This window comes from Urocitellus parryii, chromosome 6 (genome assembly GCF_045843805.1).
Source record: "Urocitellus parryii isolate mUroPar1 chromosome 6, mUroPar1.hap1, whole genome shotgun sequence".
In the NCBI taxonomy this organism is placed as follows: Eukaryota; Metazoa; Chordata; class Mammalia; order Rodentia; family Sciuridae; genus Urocitellus; species Urocitellus parryii.
The window spans coordinates 55553718-55571712 of NC_135536.1; positions in this window are offsets into that span (position 1 = coordinate 55553718).

A 17995-nucleotide genomic window follows, 5' to 3' on the forward strand; every position below is an offset into this window, starting at 1 on the left:
GATAATTTTCCAAGTAACACAGACCAGCAACTAGGATACTGATTACAACCTATAGTTGTTAAAGGTATAATGAACCTTTTCATAGGAAGTATTGGCCAGAGGCATGAGAACACCATTGAGTTCTTCCCACTGTGCATAGTAATCCTGTCCATTTTTAGTTCTGTATAGCTGGTGCTGAGGATAAACAGCTACAGTAACCCAGGAGACACCTTGGGTTTCAGCCTAGCTGAACTATAATTGAGCTAGACCCAAGCACACAGGAAAACCTCTGTAAACAAAGGGTTCCCAGACTCCAACGGGACAATTGCCATTTTTATATCCAGCCAAGATATTGCTCAGACTACACTGGCAGCAGTCTTGGATTTACCATTTCACTTGACAAGTGAGATATGTGGGGGCCCTTCTTGCCTTAGTTATCGAATCTGAGTTAGTTCACCACAAAATAGGAATACCAGGATACAGTATCAAAAGCTGTCCATGGGTGAGATGTTCAGCTTTGAAGAGCTCAGAAGCAAGCTAATAAGTGCTTCAAAGGGATACGTCTGGTATCGATGTAAAGGAGATGATGTGTCTAAAGCCCCAAAGCTGCCTCCAGGTGAAAATTGCCTCCCTCTGCCAGAAACTCCTGTTAGGAAAAAAAAAAAATCAGGTGTTGCAACTTAGAGTTCAAGGGGTTGTTGTGACTGAAGACCCCCAAAACATTATCACTTCTTATCATATAACTCCTAATCAGAATTCCCTTTGGTATAGTGATAGGAAGTACAGTTCCCTTTGATATAGAATAGGAAGTACAAGCATATTCACTTCAATTCCTACTATACATTAAAATGTAGAAATAACAAAAAATAGTGCACTGAATGGGCCCATGGTTGTATTAGTTTCTCTTCCCCATTATAAATTTGGCCCCATCTGATCAATTGAATTTGGGCATTCTCTCCTGCTCAGGACTAGGTTGAATAGAATGCTGAATTTGACAAAGGGGGAGAGGAGGAAAAGTGTGGGAGAGGCCTTTATAAGAAAGGAAAAAAGGAAAAAGTGGCTGTGTACTAGTAAGCAAGACTCATTTGCTTTCAATTTTGAGTGGCACAGTTCATGGCTCAACAAATAAACTTCTAATATTTTCTATCTTCCCAACACTCTGTATCAAGTGGCAGGTTCCTAATGACTGACACCATCAACTTCAGTATTGGGAACCTCTTGAGTTAGCAGCCTCAGAAATGTGGCATTCCACTTAGGGCCAGCAGGGTTATTGCCTTCACCTAACTGAAGACTGACACTCAGCAGCAACTTTTTAAAGAAATCCACCTTAACCTACAACATCTGTAGCTCCATTAGCAAGAGAACGACTCTCAAGTTCCTTCTTGGTGTCAACAAAAGGGATAGAAGTGTTTTCCAGTACATAGGACTAATCACGGTATTTATGTAAGAATTTGCTTCAGTCTCTCATTCTTTGTGGGTCACCTTTATCATCATTTTAACCTCAGTTTGGATTAGTAAAACCTCAAATGCTTTAATGTCTCATCTATGATTTTCCAGAAGTATGATCAAGGAAACCCCCCAGTAAAACCCAAGAATCCCTCATAACCACCATGAGCCAGGGTGAAGAGTTTAGATAGGAAACTCAGAATTTTTCTTTTCTTCTCTGAGTTGGTATAAGATTTCATGATAAATTGCAGGAAGCACTAAGTCCCGGCCCTGCTATTGCAGTTCACTCTTAACAACAAGTATGTATACCCTGCTCCTTCGTCTCTCAAGTAAACCTACTGAAGCACTAGCCATTTGCCTATTTTCTACCCATAAGGTTTAGAAATTTCCCTGTTGAGAGCCACAGTCGAAGAGGCCCCAGCAAACTTCCAGCTGCCAGCCAACTTCCAGCTGCCAGCCGATGATTGGCTCACAGCGGCCCCAGCAACTTCTAGCTGCCAACTGATTGGCTCCTCTGCGGTGATGCTCATTGGGCTGTTTCCCCGCCCTTTCAGACCATGGAGCTGCTCATTGGGGGACTTTTTTTGGCTCCACCCATGCGACCCAGCCAATCGGCCTCAAGAGCAGGAGGAGTGGGGGAGGTTGAGAGGCTTGTGGGAAGCCAGTGGTGGCAGTTGGGCTCTGAAGGTTTTTCCTGAAGAGCTGTTTTGTTTGGAGTGTGTGGTTCTAAAAATCAAGTTCCTTTCTTTTGACAAGTGGCTCCTGAATTGTGCCCAGCCAGACTGTGGCATTTCCCTACTTGACATTCTATTAGTAAATATTCATAACTTCCCATCAGAATCTTCTAGTCACCCTAAGGTGAATCTTAATAATAGTTGTTATAATGGGGTGAACTTGCAGCTGACCACCAAATTGACAAGAGAACCTTACTGCCAGAGGAGAGTTGAAAACAACCAGAGCACCATCCAGACAGCTGTCTTTAAGTTACTTCCTGGTTCTCAGCCTGCAGGGACCTCTCAAACCCTTCTCATAAACTAGCAGTGAAGTGGAAGATCCTTTACCATGCAGTTGACCATATAGTTTGCTCAACATGACCATTAGCCCTTACTTACAGAGTTCCCTGAAATGAGGACCTCATTCTCCCTCCTCTATGAAGTCCTGTCTCTTTCACCATCCCATTCTTATCATCAAAAACATGAAGAACTTTGAAGGGTCTGAAATTTTACCATACATACAAGAAGGCAGACAGGTGTAGTTTTATGGAAGCTGGCACACACACAACTCTTCCGCAGAGACAGAGATTAGCTTATTATTCACCCAATAGGAGAATCTAGAGAATTTGTACCACTTTGGTCCCCCAGAGTGACGTCAAGAAGGCACATGCTACAGGTTGCATGATAGGAGAGAAACCTCATGCTTAAGATTAATTTTTTTATAATAGGTGATAAACATAAATCTACTTTGCCTCAGAGTGAGACATCATCTTTATCATCTGAGACAGTAAACAAAGCTATCTTTTTATTTAGAGGTAAAAATTATTTCTATCTTTCAAGGCTGTTCATTATCTAAACACTGAAAAGACAGCCTGGAACAAAGGCAGCCACGACCTTTGCTCATAAGATGTGCAGAAATGTGAAAGACCCATGAATTATCTCCCGATTGTGTAAACAATTAGTGATTTAGAAAGGTAAATCTCTATTAGAGCTTGTTATTTTTATGCTGATACATCTGTTTTTAACACATTTATTGAGATAAAATTGACAATGAATAAACTGCACATTTTGGGGTGGATATTTTGCTCCATTCTGATGTATGTATCTATCCACGAAGTCAGGAGTGTGATCAAATTCATGAACATAGCCATCACCCTCAGAAGTTTCCTTGTGTCCTTTTCTGTTGTTGTTGTTGTTAATTTCTCTTTTTATTAAATATCAGATAACTTTTTTCCATAGCAAATGAAATTAGTTGAATGACCAATTTATCCTTTGTGGTAGAAATTACATTTTTACCAGACAAAGAATGATAAGTGATGCTCCGTGGGTATAAGTATGTGCTTTAGGGCACAGTCCAGATTAAATGGTGGCACTAAAAGAAATTAAGAAAGTTTTCCATCATTATTCTCAATGTCATGTGGATAAGACATTTAGAATTGTTAATAAGTTTCACTTTAGTCACTGGAGATTTTCATTTTGAATTTACCCATCAAACACAATCTTCCTGCAATATTTAGGAAACTGTTGGAATATAATGCCTTGATTTTCTTTCAAGAAGTTTCCTGCCTACTTTTTCTCTTTAGAATTGATTCCTAAAAAAAGAGAAGTGTTTCCATCATTTTCTTTTGCAGGCATATGAGAATAGTTTAAATATTCTTTTCATCTTATAAAGAAATATATTCTATTTCTGTTAAAGGAAGATTCTTTTTCTCTTTTGGGGTTTTCCAATATAATGATATTATTTTCATACTTCATATTATCTTCATAGTTTATTTTATTTTACTTCCTTTGGAATATGAAAATAAATAACATAAGCCATTACAGTTACATATCACATTAACCTAGTATGAAACCATAGTTAAACAAAATAAAATTTTTATGTACATGATTTATCATATCATAAATTATCACTTTTCTTAAGTAGTAAAGAACTAATGGGCTATACAAACCTTGCCTCATTCACTGTAAAGTATATATCACACTTTATAATATGGATGCCTAAGAATTATTTGAACTGGAATTTTACTTGAAATGGTCCTTGGAATAAATGCTGATGTGAAAGAAAACTTCAATTGCAATATAGAGATATTGTAAGTTCAGTGAACCAATGGAAATTGGTAGAATAAAAACTACAGAATAATAAAGAGCATGCCCATTAATTTGGTAATATCAACATCCTCTGTCTGCTTTGAAGATGTAAACTGCACAACAAAAGCTATTTTTACATTCATTTTACAACAGGGCTAATATTTTGTTGATATTTGGACTTTTAAAACTAGATAATTTCAAAATATTGTATTCTCATTTTTTTAGTACATTCTAAAAGCCAAAGATATATTTAGGAACTTGGACCTTACTTCATCTGGAAATATACCACATAAATGCATCATAAAAGAAATATTAGTACATTTCACACAATGCCTGAAAGAGGTTTAGAAATGCAGGAAATAAATGATAAATGTTCATTGTTTTGCTATCTTAAGCAATGACAGTTTGATAGGAGAAACTGAAAGATTTGCTGAAATTAAAGTAATTTTTCAATATATTAGGCAAATATCACTCTCGAGAAAATGTTTGAGCAGCATAAAAATGCTGTAGAAAATTTAATGAAATTTCCATGCTTGAAAACTAGTAATATGTAAGCAGGTAGACATCAGAGAAAAATAATGGAAAATGACCAATATCTGCCCATGACAATCTAGCCCCTTCCTTATCACATTTTTCTTCTTCACCTTTTTTCTTTTGCTATATCTTACTCAATTAAGAGTGGTACATGTTAATTGAAGACTAGGGATATTTCTAAACTTCTTATTACTACGTCTGCCATTACTTACTCTACACTATCAACATCTTCTGCATCTGCCTGCAGAATACATTCTTCTGTCATCTTTATTACTTGTCCCCAAGGCTCATTCATTGAAAGCTTGGTTCCCAATGTGGCAGTGTTCAGAGATGGGGTTGGGGAAAATGATTGGATCTATAGATGAATCCATTTAATGGATTAATAATTGGATGACATTAGTGGGAAGTGCTAGAAACTGTAGGTAATGGAGCCTAGTTGGAGTAAATAGGTTACTGTGGGTGTGCCCTGCAAGGGTGTAGCTTATCCCTCTTTCTTTGCTTTCCAGATGCCACTTAGCAAGCAGATGTCCTCCTCCATCCCCTTCCACCATGATGTTCTGCCTTGCCTCCGGCCCAAAGTAATGGAGCTGGCCAACCATGGACTGAGACTTCTGAAACTGTGAGCCAAAATAAATCTTTCCTCCTTTAAGTTGTTTATGTCAGATATTTTCTCACTGTAAGGAAAAACTAACACAATTACCATTACTCTTCTACTTATCAATGAGATAGTCTTAGCTGACACTATCATAAGCACAAAAATCAGGCTTATTTCTCAAAAACTAATTCTTTTCTATCCTCATAAATTACCTTTTCAATCCAATTTAAATCCCAAAATTTGATACTTAACCCAGGACCCAGCAAAGAACATTGAACCAGCAAATCCTTCTTTAAAGAATTATATCTACAGATACATTTTTCTCCCTATGTCCTGAGTATGTATTTTGAAATCAAAAAGATTGAGGCAGGAGAATGATAGGGATGGCTACAAATTATTAATATATTTAATACCACTGAACTATATACTAGTTAAGATGATAAATTTTATGTTATGCGTAGTTTACCACAATAAAAAAACTGAAAAAGAAAAAATTGTGACAAAATTATTGGTTTGTCGTCAACTAGAATTTCAAACAGTTGCCACTATTACTTTCTAACTTACATAGCAAATAGCAAATTTTTAAAATTTCTCTGGGCAAAACATCTCAACCATAAAATGGGGTTAATAACTTTATCTACCCCACAAAATTCCTCTGAGAATTACATTAGAAAATGCAAGTTATGAGGCTTTTACATAGGAAATAAAAGTAGCTATGAATTAAAATTTTAATCAGTTTCATTGGTCATTATTGCCTATATTTGGTCTGTTTAAGGATATTATAAGTTTTTTTTTTTTTGTTTTTCTTATTCTGAGGTAAAGTTTTCTCTGATGTGCAAATTATATGCCATTGCAAAGGTGGTCTTTTTAAAGCAGAAATCATTACCACATTCAGTAATTTCCTTTAATTACTTTCTATCTCCATCTAGTCCCTGCCTTTCTAACCCCATATCCCAGCTCCCACTCCCACACACATACTAGGCTCAGACTATACCAGATTGGAGGCTATGACTAATTCCCTAAAAAAGCCTCATCTTTTTCTCCTCCACACCCTCACAGTTTCACCCCAGACCAGACTGCCTCCTATTCCCTTTTTCTTTCCACTCGACCAACTCTTACCCATCCCTCAAGCTTCCGTTCAATGTCCCTACCTTAGAAAGTCTCCCAGGACCTCTCCAGACATCAATGCTACTAAAGCAACCATTAAAAAGTCTGTCTAGTTGCTTTATTTTTTCATATGTCTACTCACACACTTGGGAATCTTTTGATGCACAAAAGGCTATTGATTCATTGTTTCCCAAGTATCTGACACATATTTAGTATTCAACAAATGAGAAGATGAATGGATGGAAGTATTGGATTTTATTGGAAACATGAACCAATGAACCCGTAAGTGATGATGATATCCTCAGAGACATTAGTGCCCAAAGAAGTTTTCACTCTTGTCCTGGCATGGATTACAGCACATTTTCCAGGAAACCTCCATTCAAATGCAAATGTATTCCATTACATTGGAGGAGAAATGCATTGATCCATTAGCATATTTATATCAATTTGTGTTTTAAGCAGCTTTTTCACTGCTGTGACTAAAAGAACTGAGAAGAACAGTTTTAGAACAAGTTTATTTGGGGGCTCACAGTTTCAGAAGTCTTGGTTCACAGCCAGCCAGCTCCATTTCTTAGGGCTCTAGATAAGGCAGAACATCATGGTAGAAGAGTGTGGCAGAGGAAAGCAGCCCACATGCTATCAGGAAGCAGAGAGAGATTTCACTTGTTAGATACAAAATATATATCCCAAAGGCACAATCCAATGACCTACCTCCTTAAGCCACACCCTATCTTTCAATAACCACTCAGAGGATTACTTCACCAATTGAGTTAAGGATCTCATAACCCATCATTTCTCCTTTAAACCTTCTTGCATTGTCTCAAACAGGAGCTTTTGGGAGACACCTCCCCAAATAACAATGTAACTGAACTGATTGGCAAATCTTAGAACAGGGTTCCATCCAGATTCCATCCACTGCTTCTAAGGGAGGGGGAAAAATTAAAGTGGACAATCAGTTGGTAGTTTTCGGTAGGTTATATCTGATTAATCATAAAAGCAGAAAAGATAAGTGGGGAAGGCTGAAGGAAAACCACCCAGTAAACAATATGCTATGAACCAGATCTGCACTCACAACAGCACACAGCCTCCTTTGGGAAGATGAACTAATTTTAACACTAGGAACATCAATTTTTGTTAAGAAAGTAAATGTACTAAAAAACAAAAATAATTTGAATGTTATAAATATAAATTACATTTTGGATTTTCCAGGCTATTACTCCTCATGTGTAGTGTGAATAGCTCAAAGCTAGTAAACCCATCACACACCAAATTAAAAGTTAAGAAATTCACCAAGTCTTCAGGGAAACTAACCTGTCAGGTGCTCTTTCACTGCCCTTACCAAAAATATATCTTAAAATAAAAAAGTTGCTCCCATTTGTAAAAAGAAATTTCTTACAGGAAGAATACACTACATGAAAAATAGACTGTTTTATGTTAAACTGGTGTTTTTTGCCTTCATTGCTCATGGTGAGAGCTGGGTCAGGACAAAGGGACTGAGACGAGAAAGACCCAGTGACCTCTCTGGCAGAGATATATTGGCACTGATGCCCCACAGTGTTCAGGGAGGGCGCAGGAAGGTTAACTCTGACACCAGGGCCAAAGGGGAGTCATTGAGAGGAGTTGACCTAGACAAGCAGTGAGGAATTGCACCACTCCCATAACCACACTGGAGGGAAATTGCTTTACAATAGAGTACAAATATATTTCTCAGAGCAAGGGTTTCTTTCCTACCATTGTTTTGATATAACTTTACGTGAGTAAAATGCCTGACTCTCAGCTTCAAAATATTCCTCCCAAGAATGCTTATGAAAAATGTAACAGCATTGAGGCTGCAGTAGATTGTACAACTATTCAAAAGAATGTACTCCCCGTCCTATGGAGAAATTAAACATCCTCACCCTGTTAAATGTGGAGCAGCCTATGACTTGCTGTGGGCAATGGAATGTGGAAAGGGACATCAATTACTTCAAGCAGAATCTCTAAGAGCAATGCATGCTCTGCCATTCTATCTCGCCCGTCTTCAGAACAACTGGCTATTTTCAACTGAAAAGTTTCTCCATTAGCTAGATCCTGGAGTAAAGATGACATGGAACAGAGATGCAACCAACTCATGATGCACATGCAGCATGAGTAAAAATAGTGGGGTTTTTTGTTTGTTTGTTTGTTTGTTTGTTCTCCTTTGGGATGCTAAGATTTGAATGGCTATAACTACTGCATAACCTAGAAATCCTGACTAATAGAGATGCCATTTCTATATGCAGACCAAAGGACAGACTTCTTGGTGTGTAGCTTTATTATCCTCTACTGCCATGTGGGTGGCAGTACCATCAGGAAATGGACTCATTAAGAACAAAGTGATATGTATTTTGTTTCTAAAAATGGTAGGATTCCTAAAACTAAAACTGACATCCATTAAATTAAAAGTAACCCTCTACTTAAAAACAAGTAGTGTTCCAAAGGATGATTTTAGGTCATAATGCTTCTCACAAAGGAACAATTTTATAAATAGAAGTTAGAATCCTAATGCTAGTCCTTTAATACTTAGTCTTGAAAAATAAATGTTATTTTAGTCACTTATATGTTAAAAAGATAGAGGTGTACAGTTTGTGTATTAGTCTGGGTTCTCCATAGAAGCAAACCAATAGAATATACATACATACCTATGCATAAATATGTATATGTGCACACACATATATTTACACATACATATAAGTAGATATAGTATAAGGAAGTATAGTATAAGGACTAGCCATGCATGACTATGAAGGTTGAGAAGTCCAAGACATACAGTCAGTCGGCTGGAAACCCTGGAGAGCCTATGGCACAAGTTTTAGTCCAAGTCTGATTTCAAGATTGAAGGCAGGAGAAGACCAAAGACAGCGGAAAGAAAGAATTCTTTCTTATTCAGTCTTTTAAGTCTATCCAAACCTTTTAACAGATAGTATGAGACCCATACTGAGGAGTCCTATCTGCTTTACTCAGTCTATCAATTTAAATGTTAATCTCATTCAGGAATATGCTCAGAAACAACCCATGAATTATGTTTAACCAAATATCTGGGTACCCCATGGCCCAGTCAAGTCGACAAACAAAATTACCATCACAATTTGTAAGATTGTTTCTTGAGAAGATGAACTAAAAATTACAATTTGAGAGCCAGAACACGAAAAACACATCTGTCAAAAATGAGAGTACCAAGAAGAGCATTTTTGTTTGCTGTTTGTTTCATTTTTGTATTTTCTTGTATTTTTTAACCCTGAAACAAGAGCCAGTATTCCCTCTGTACAAACCCTCACTGATCGTGGGAGTGTCAGAGGTTTCAAGGATTCTAACAGTGTCAGAAGCTGTGACAATTTAATTGGAAAGCATGGAGGAATATAAAGTTTCTCTGGTGATACCACATTAGTTATCTATTCCTTTACAATAAATCACCTCAAAACTTAACAGTTTGAAAGATATAAGCATGTATCAGATCATATAGTTTCTGTGAGTCAATAATCTATTTGATCTGGGTGGTTCTGATTCTTCTCTTTCCTGAGGTTTTGGTCATGCAAGAGACTGACTGAGGCTGAGATCTGCCACCAAGGTGGTTCATTCCTGTGCCTGACAAGCAAGTGCTGATTCATTGGTCCTTTGTTCTTTGCCACAGAGGCCTCTTTGTAGTGATGCTAGAGTGTCCTTACTCAAACTGGCTGGGGTATCTGGCTTTCCCCCAAAGCAAGAGATACAAGACAGATCAAGCTATGTATTTTATAACTTTGCCTCAGAGCTCACACACCGTCTTTTCCACATTACATTATTAATTACACAAATTATCCTCATTCAATACCACACTAGTATAAACATATAAATCTTGCTAATTCTAAGTCCCACTACACAATCTGGGAACATCAAGATGCAGAGGTTATTGGAATCCATCTTTCAGAGTAGCCACTATATTCATACTTTCACCACAACATGGAATATCCTGGTCACTAGTGTATTTCATTGTTTAAATTCAAGGAGTTTATAAGTTTAGCTCATATAAAATTCTGACCAATAAAATTTCTATAGCGACATCTGTTAAATATAAATCATTTATTTAACCTCACATCTAAATGACATGTATTAGAATACCCATTATAATTTATTTGGTATACTTAAGTTTCTTATTTTTCTTGTGGTATGATTTAATTACTGCCAAAAATAGCTATCAAAAAGGTATTATCATCATGTAAATTTCCTTTCCTCAAATTTCAATTTATTCTTTCTTATTCATATCTGGTAATGGTCATAAAACTAAGACCTAAAAATAATAACAGGATAGCATAAAACAGATTCCATTATTTTAATGCCTATTCACATGAAAAATATGATCATAGAAAATTTGTAAGAATAAGCAATTGTTCAAAAGCCTAAATAAAGCTTTCAAAGATTTATTCCTAAAGCTTTCAAAGATTTATCCCTAACTACTAAGGTTTATCTGCATATTTTCACATTGTCTTTTATAGTAATTATTTCCAGTCTTGACAAACTTAATTAAGAAATACTTTCTAACATCCTTCATACTATTCTTTTAATCAACAAGTATCACCAACCATGGCAGGCAAAATACAGTCTTTGTATTTAGGACTGTACAATTGAACAGAAAGAGACAGATAATAAGTAAATGTGCCTAAAATGCCCCTGCACATGAACAAAGATTTGAAGAATACCACGGTAGAATAAATATATAAATCTTGCTAGTTCTAAGTCCCACTTGTTCACACAGAAAAATATCTTCCCATTGAGAATCTCTTCCTCCATCCTCACCAACAACAAAATTTCTACACATACTCATGAACATATGTGGGTTCTTCCTATCATGTTAAAAATTCTATGCTTCCACTTGAATCCTTCAACCTTCTGGGTTTTACCTACCATCACTCAGAACTCTCATTCTTCTTAGGCCTAATCTCCACTAAGGCACAAATTTATCTGGATTCATTCCAGTGTTCAGGTATCCCAACACCTTGGCAATCTTATATGAAGGAGGAGAGTGGTGTGCAACCTCTGTTACTATATATTTACTTTGCACTTATTCTCAATAAAAGATTCAACTTAAAAGTCCCTTTAGCCAAAACTTCACAGGCTTCTTCTCAGAGATCTTATACTATCATCCCTCAACATATCCAATGTCAGCCCACCCTTCAGACCCTTTTCCTTTCTTTGAATATAAGCATGCTATATTTGTTACTGCTATGGTTTTGGTGTGGTGTTCCTCAAAAGTTCATGTGTGAGACAATGCAAGAAGGTTTGGAGGAGGAATGATGGGTTATACCCTTATCATAATCCGTGAATTAATCCCTGATGGGATTAACTGAGTGAATTATGGATGGAGGAAGTTGTTCATTAGGGGTGTGGCTATAGGGTGTATATTTTCTATCTGGAGAATGGAGTCTCCCTCTCTGCTTCCTGACCATCATGTGAGCTGCTTCCCTCTGCCATAATCTTCTGCCATGATGTTCAGCCTCACCTTGAGCCCCAAGAATGGAGCCTGCTGTCTATGGATGGAGACCTCTGAAACCCTGACCCCTTAAATAAACTTTTCCTCCTTTACAGTTGTTCTGGTTTGGTCATTTAGTAACAGTGGCGAAAAAGTTGACTAAAACAGTTATTCACCATACCCAATTCTCCATAGCAGAGGTGTAATCTATATTTCTTGAAAGAGATGCCTACCCTCACTCATATCTCATTTTACCCTCAATTACCCTGCTTATCCTATTCTGATAGTTGTATCTGTCAGTCCATGAGACTACCAAGTTTAGGTTCACCAATAGCCTGCTTATTGTAAAAGCCAATGGAAATGTATTCCTCCTGTAGTCATTCGACATACAATGCTTCCTTACTCCTTCCACCCATTAGAACCTTGCTCCAAAACAGGTCTTCCAACAACCTAGTATGACATTAGGCATATCACCCAAACAGTCAGAAATGTGAGGGACTTGGTTTAGTTCCTGACTATAAGGCTAGAACCTAGACCATTTTTCCTTAGGCATTCGGCTTGTATGTAACCGTAATTGTGGCTATTTGTGTTTTATATCCTTTTTCCTTGGGCAAGGTGCCCTACTCTCATCCCAGGATTTATTGTACAGCCTAGCTTCAGTTCCTTATCTCCACAGAAGTCAAGTTCCTGCTATACCTTTCTGCTTGTGAGTCTAGAGCCCACGCACCCTCTGACATTAACCCCATGCTATATACAATAACCCCCCTTATTGGTACAGGGTACTGTCTAAGACCCCAGTGGTTGCCTGCTACTGGGGATAGTACCAAATCCTATAGAAACTGTTTTTTCCTATACATACATATACAACTTTAATGCCTTTTTCATCTTAACTAAGGGTTTATCATGCACTATGAGCATTTTACAGTTTGAGGTGTGACCGCAAAAGCTTCCACAAGATTCCTTTTCCTTCTTCACAGTTCTACAAATAGAAATTTTGTTCTTACAGTGGATCTTACCAACCTCAGCATACAATTTTTTTTTCTCTTCTTATTGTCAAGAACTTTCATCTTTTCATTTAAAGGAAGTACTTTACAGCTTCTCCTTAGCATATTCAAATTTCCAGTATCACTACTCTTGTGGTTTAGGGCCATTAAGAAGTACAATAAGGGTAAGTTGAACAGAAGCACTGTGATATCATGACAGACCATCCATCCCAAGACAGCTGATAAGTAACTAATGGGCACAGCACATGCAATGTGGATATGTGGATACTCTAGACAAAGGGGAGCAAGCAGGCTGGCCAGAGATTTCATCACACTATTCAGAACAGTGCACAATTTTAAAACTTACGAATTGTTTATTTTTGGAATCTTTCATTTAATATTTATGCACTTTGGTTTATGATAAATAATTGAAATCATGGAAATAAAAACTGTGGATAACAGATGATTAACGACTACATCTGCTCTATGTCTGGTCTCTACAAATATCTATCTCCCTTTTGATCTGAGATTTTCTGTTTGGTATTGTTCTTTTATCTGTCATTAATGTTGTTATGCAATTTTATTAGATAGAGTGTCAGAGCCTGAGTATCATAAGGACATATCTATGGATTCTTACCTATACAGAATTGTTCAGATAAAACCCCATAAAAAAGGTAAAAAGTATTTATAAACAGTTGGGCATATATAAATGTTAATTAGTAATAACAGGTATAAATACTCTTGGAAGAAGTAGGACCATTTGTTAAAGCTCACATGTCCACACTTGGTACCAATGTGCAACGATGAGATCATATAGGGACAGGCTGTCAGCACTGTAAGAAAGTCTATAGAAAAAGTTGGGATCAATAGTGGTCATAGCTAACCCAGGATCAGTCTGTCTGTGTTTCATCTATAAAATAGGAAGAAGACTCTGTGTTCTCATCTCTAAAATGGGAAAAATGATAATGGATTAAATCATGCCTCACACTGAGCCACTCGGTAAAAATAACCAGGATAGTAAGAATCAGGCTGCCATGATTTGCAGTCCAAGATTCCACAGGAAATTGCTTCTACAGTGAGTAGAGGTAGGCCTAAGGTAAGCATGGGTAGGGAAATAAATACTATACTTTCTTTTCAGAGCAACCTTTCCATTGCCCCCATGTCTTAAAATACCCCTGGGTGCTTCAAAGGCAAATAATCTGCTTATCTGGCAAGTTTTGTATTAGAGGAGAAGGTAGGGTTGACAGTTACTCTACAGTAATAGGGAGCAGAAGAGTTTCCTTTGTTTTTAATAATCTGCTAATTCACTCCATTGCAGATAATTGACTTGGCTTTTCTCCTTTGCCTAAATCCCTCTATAATATCCTATCGGCTGTATTCGAACAGAAAAGAGGATGCGATACTGAAAAATAAACCATTCTTTCTCCTACTTAAGAGCAAAACTCTAGAGTATAGTCAGAGGGGAATGAAAACTGTGAAATCACTCTGACTGTTTGAACAGCCACTCCAATTAAAAAACGCCCTGGGATTGGTGCTTGCCGGCCACTGTGGAAGGCAGACAGAAAGAGCTCTGCTGAGAGCACCCTGTAGAGTCATTTGGGCAAGACCCCCTCCGAGAGCCCTCTGATCAATAGGTATCCCTCACCTTCTCTCAGAATACAACAGGAATGAGTGCGTCCTCGCCAAGACCACATTAACCCAAATCACAGCTGCCCCAGTAGCAGCTCCTGGGAACGAAATCCCCCGCTAGGGACACATCAGCCATGGACAGGGTGGTAGGGAGGTTTGGAACTGCTCAGCCCCAGTCTGGGGGAGCACTTCAGGAGCCTGCCAGCCTAAGCATTTTCTCTACTTTTCAAAGATCTTTTCTATGGCTCAGTGGGTCATCAGGCACATTTCAAGCCCAGGTATAAACAAAAGGAGCAAATGTATGAGGAGGGAGAGACTTCACACAAAGCCAGGCTTTACATCAAAGCTTCCTCCTCAGGTAAAGGGCTAAAATCAAAGGCTTTCAAGTAAAGCGAACATGTGAAGCTTGGATTTAATAGAAGTGCCAAAATTGGGAAAACAAACCAGAAAAAAAAAATCAAAAGTTAAACACAGAGCAGACAGGTGAGGAATAATGAGGGGCTATGAAGGCCCTCGTAAGTAGTGATCATGAATATGAGGCATGGCTCCGTAGATCCCTCACTTTACAAAGAGATGAGATTTTGCATCTTCTTGGAGTGTGGAGGGAGTGACATTCCTCCACCTCTGTTCTCTGTCCTGTTCCTTTCCCTTCCTCATTTCACACATCATTTCTAAACTGGAAGACCTCCAGATTGCAGCCAGGAAACCGTGTTTTAATTGCACATTTTTTGAAAGGGTTAGGACCTTGTATACTCACTTCCTAAGCTTTAAAAGTACCCCTACACCACTCAACGTGAAAAATGTTAGACCTGTATAAGGCCTTGGTGGGAAGAGAAGGTAGACTGTATAAACTAATTCCAACCGTCCCTGGACAGGTGGATCTCAGTAAATTTACCAAATTCACTGTGATCTGTTGTGTTGGTGGTTGTTTTTTGTTTTGTTTTGTTTTCATCTCTTGCATATACCCAACAATGCTCATTTAACTAGGTTAATATTTTGAAATACTGATCTGTGATTACTTTTTCTTCCTGTACTTTTTCCTGTAAGGAAAGAAAAAAAGTCACTTAATTCAAGTAAGCAACCAGACTGTGCTCCTTGCTCAAGATAAACACAAAACATAAAGAGAGTAGCCTAAATCTTCCTATTACTTTCCAAAGCCTAAGACTTGGAATTCCATAGAGGAGATAAAAAGATGGGGATCCTCAAACACTGATAATGTACTAACCAGAAACATGAAGGGAAAGAGATTTTCACTGGGTGGTGAACACAGGGGTGGTCAAGCACAAAATTCCACTTGGGGGCAGCGGGGAGAAAAGTGAGACAAACAGAGAGAAACAGACAGACAGAACAATAGAATTCTGTGGGACTGTAGAACACAGAATAGCTTTGCTCTGCTTCCCAGCAGAAGCACCAGAGTAGGCAGCAGAGCCCTGGGAGAACTCAGCTGTTTGGGATAGAAGAGCAGATGGGACCACAGTCAGCTTTGCCAAAGATCCCAGAGGCTCAAGTAAGCCTCTTGGATTGCAAAGCCCTGTGGACAGCAGAGATGACAGGTATCTCATTGACAAACTGTGTCAGTCCGAAAAGGATATGGATCCCAGAAACTCATTCCTCCCCACCTTCTGTGACTTGGCTGGAACTAGGCAGACACTGAAGGACTCTCTCTCTCTAGCCTGAGATGAAGACCTACTCCTCTCACCCCATTAAGACTTTGTCTATACCTACAAATCCTCTCTGAACTCACAGGTTGAGTCTTGAGGAAATGAGTGAAGGGAAATTCAGCATGCATCTTTCTAGTATCTTTCTAACTGTTAAGCTCCTATATCCATCTCCTAAGACAATAAGCAGGGAAAAAAAATATGTCATCCATTTTACTCCTTGGAAGGAAAAATGGAAAATACAAGAAGGATAAATATAAATTTCTCTGGATATTAGCCATGTTCTTCCCTATATAAATGTCTTATGTCCTTACAAATAAAATGTGCTTTTGATAAGTGCCACCTCTGCCAGCTCTACTTCCCGTAGCCTCCACTTCCTACATCCTTGGCATCTGGGGAGGACGAATGTCTTCTCTAGGCTCCTTAAAGGTCTAGTCAGAAGCCCAGTGTGTCAAACTTCTCTCTCCCCCTGCCCACCTCTCCCCAACCCCTCACATGTTGGGGTGGAGGGAACTCTGTGACCCCCACTTTGGAGATCTTTCTCCCTGCCTGCACTGATTTCATGAGACAGAGAATAGGGCCACAGGTACAGGAAGCCCCAATCCCATCTTTGCATCCCCCTCTCATGGATCTAGTAAAATAGCCTAAGCAGCCGTCTTTGACAGAAAGTCTGGTCAGGCTGGTCAGGGAAGGAAGGGATTCCTACCCAAGTCTCCTCTTCCTGCTCAGAGTGGCCATCTTCCCCAGTTTTAACTTTGTCACTAGGATGAAGCAGAATGGCATTGAGTGAACAAAGAAAACCCTCCCCTATTTGATCACCATACTACAAAGGAGCCAGGGGTCTCCTTTGTAGTGGTTCTTTCAATATTTCACTGAATGCCAGGGATCATATTCCTGACGAGCTATATGTTTTTTAATTGTCTAAAACACACCCAAAATCTTACAACAAATCACCAAAAACTTCAGGAAAAAAAAATCACCTTCTCCAGGATCTCTTATCACGAATTCCAAGATACTGAACGCATAGTTAGTGATATATTAATCCACTACTACATTCAAAAATGCTAGACATCAGAATACTAAATGTGGTCACTCAGATGTTTGGTCTTACTAATCCTTATGATTACAGGACATGTATTTGTAAGTGATAGCCCTCAGACTGCCAGATAATTTTAAAGCAACTCTTTAAAGTCAGAAAAATCTGATTTAGAACTAAACCTAAAAATGGGAAGAAAATAAAAAAGGGAAAATCTTCCTCAAACATATCCCAACCTTCTCTCCCCAAGCTTTGTACTTTAATTGCAAATACTGCTGAGAACTATCAATTGCAGGCTATCCTTTTTAATCAAAAGTGTTTTTTGGCAAAAAAAAAAAAAAAAAAAACACTTTTAAGCCAAAGTAAAGTAAAGGAAGGGAGAAAGAGTTAAAAACATTTCCTCTAATACTAAGAATAATGCTGAGGACATACTTTCAAAAGCAACTCCTACCCAAATTCACTTATATGAACAGAAAGAAAAAAAAAAGTCGACTTTTAAGTGCTACAGGCAAAATACATCTTCTCCTGGGCTCTCGTTGGTGTGTGTAAATCTATACACTGCCTTAAACCAGGAAAGATATCAGATGATCAGCAAACACTCATTCAGTACCACAAAATACATCAGATGAAACTCAAAAACAGGAATAATTTGAGGGGGCATGGGGAAGGATGCAAGTGGGAAACACAAGATGAATCCACGAATGAGATTATCTTTAAAAGAAAACAACCACCAAAGGGCATATTGAAAGTCTGTCTGTCCCTT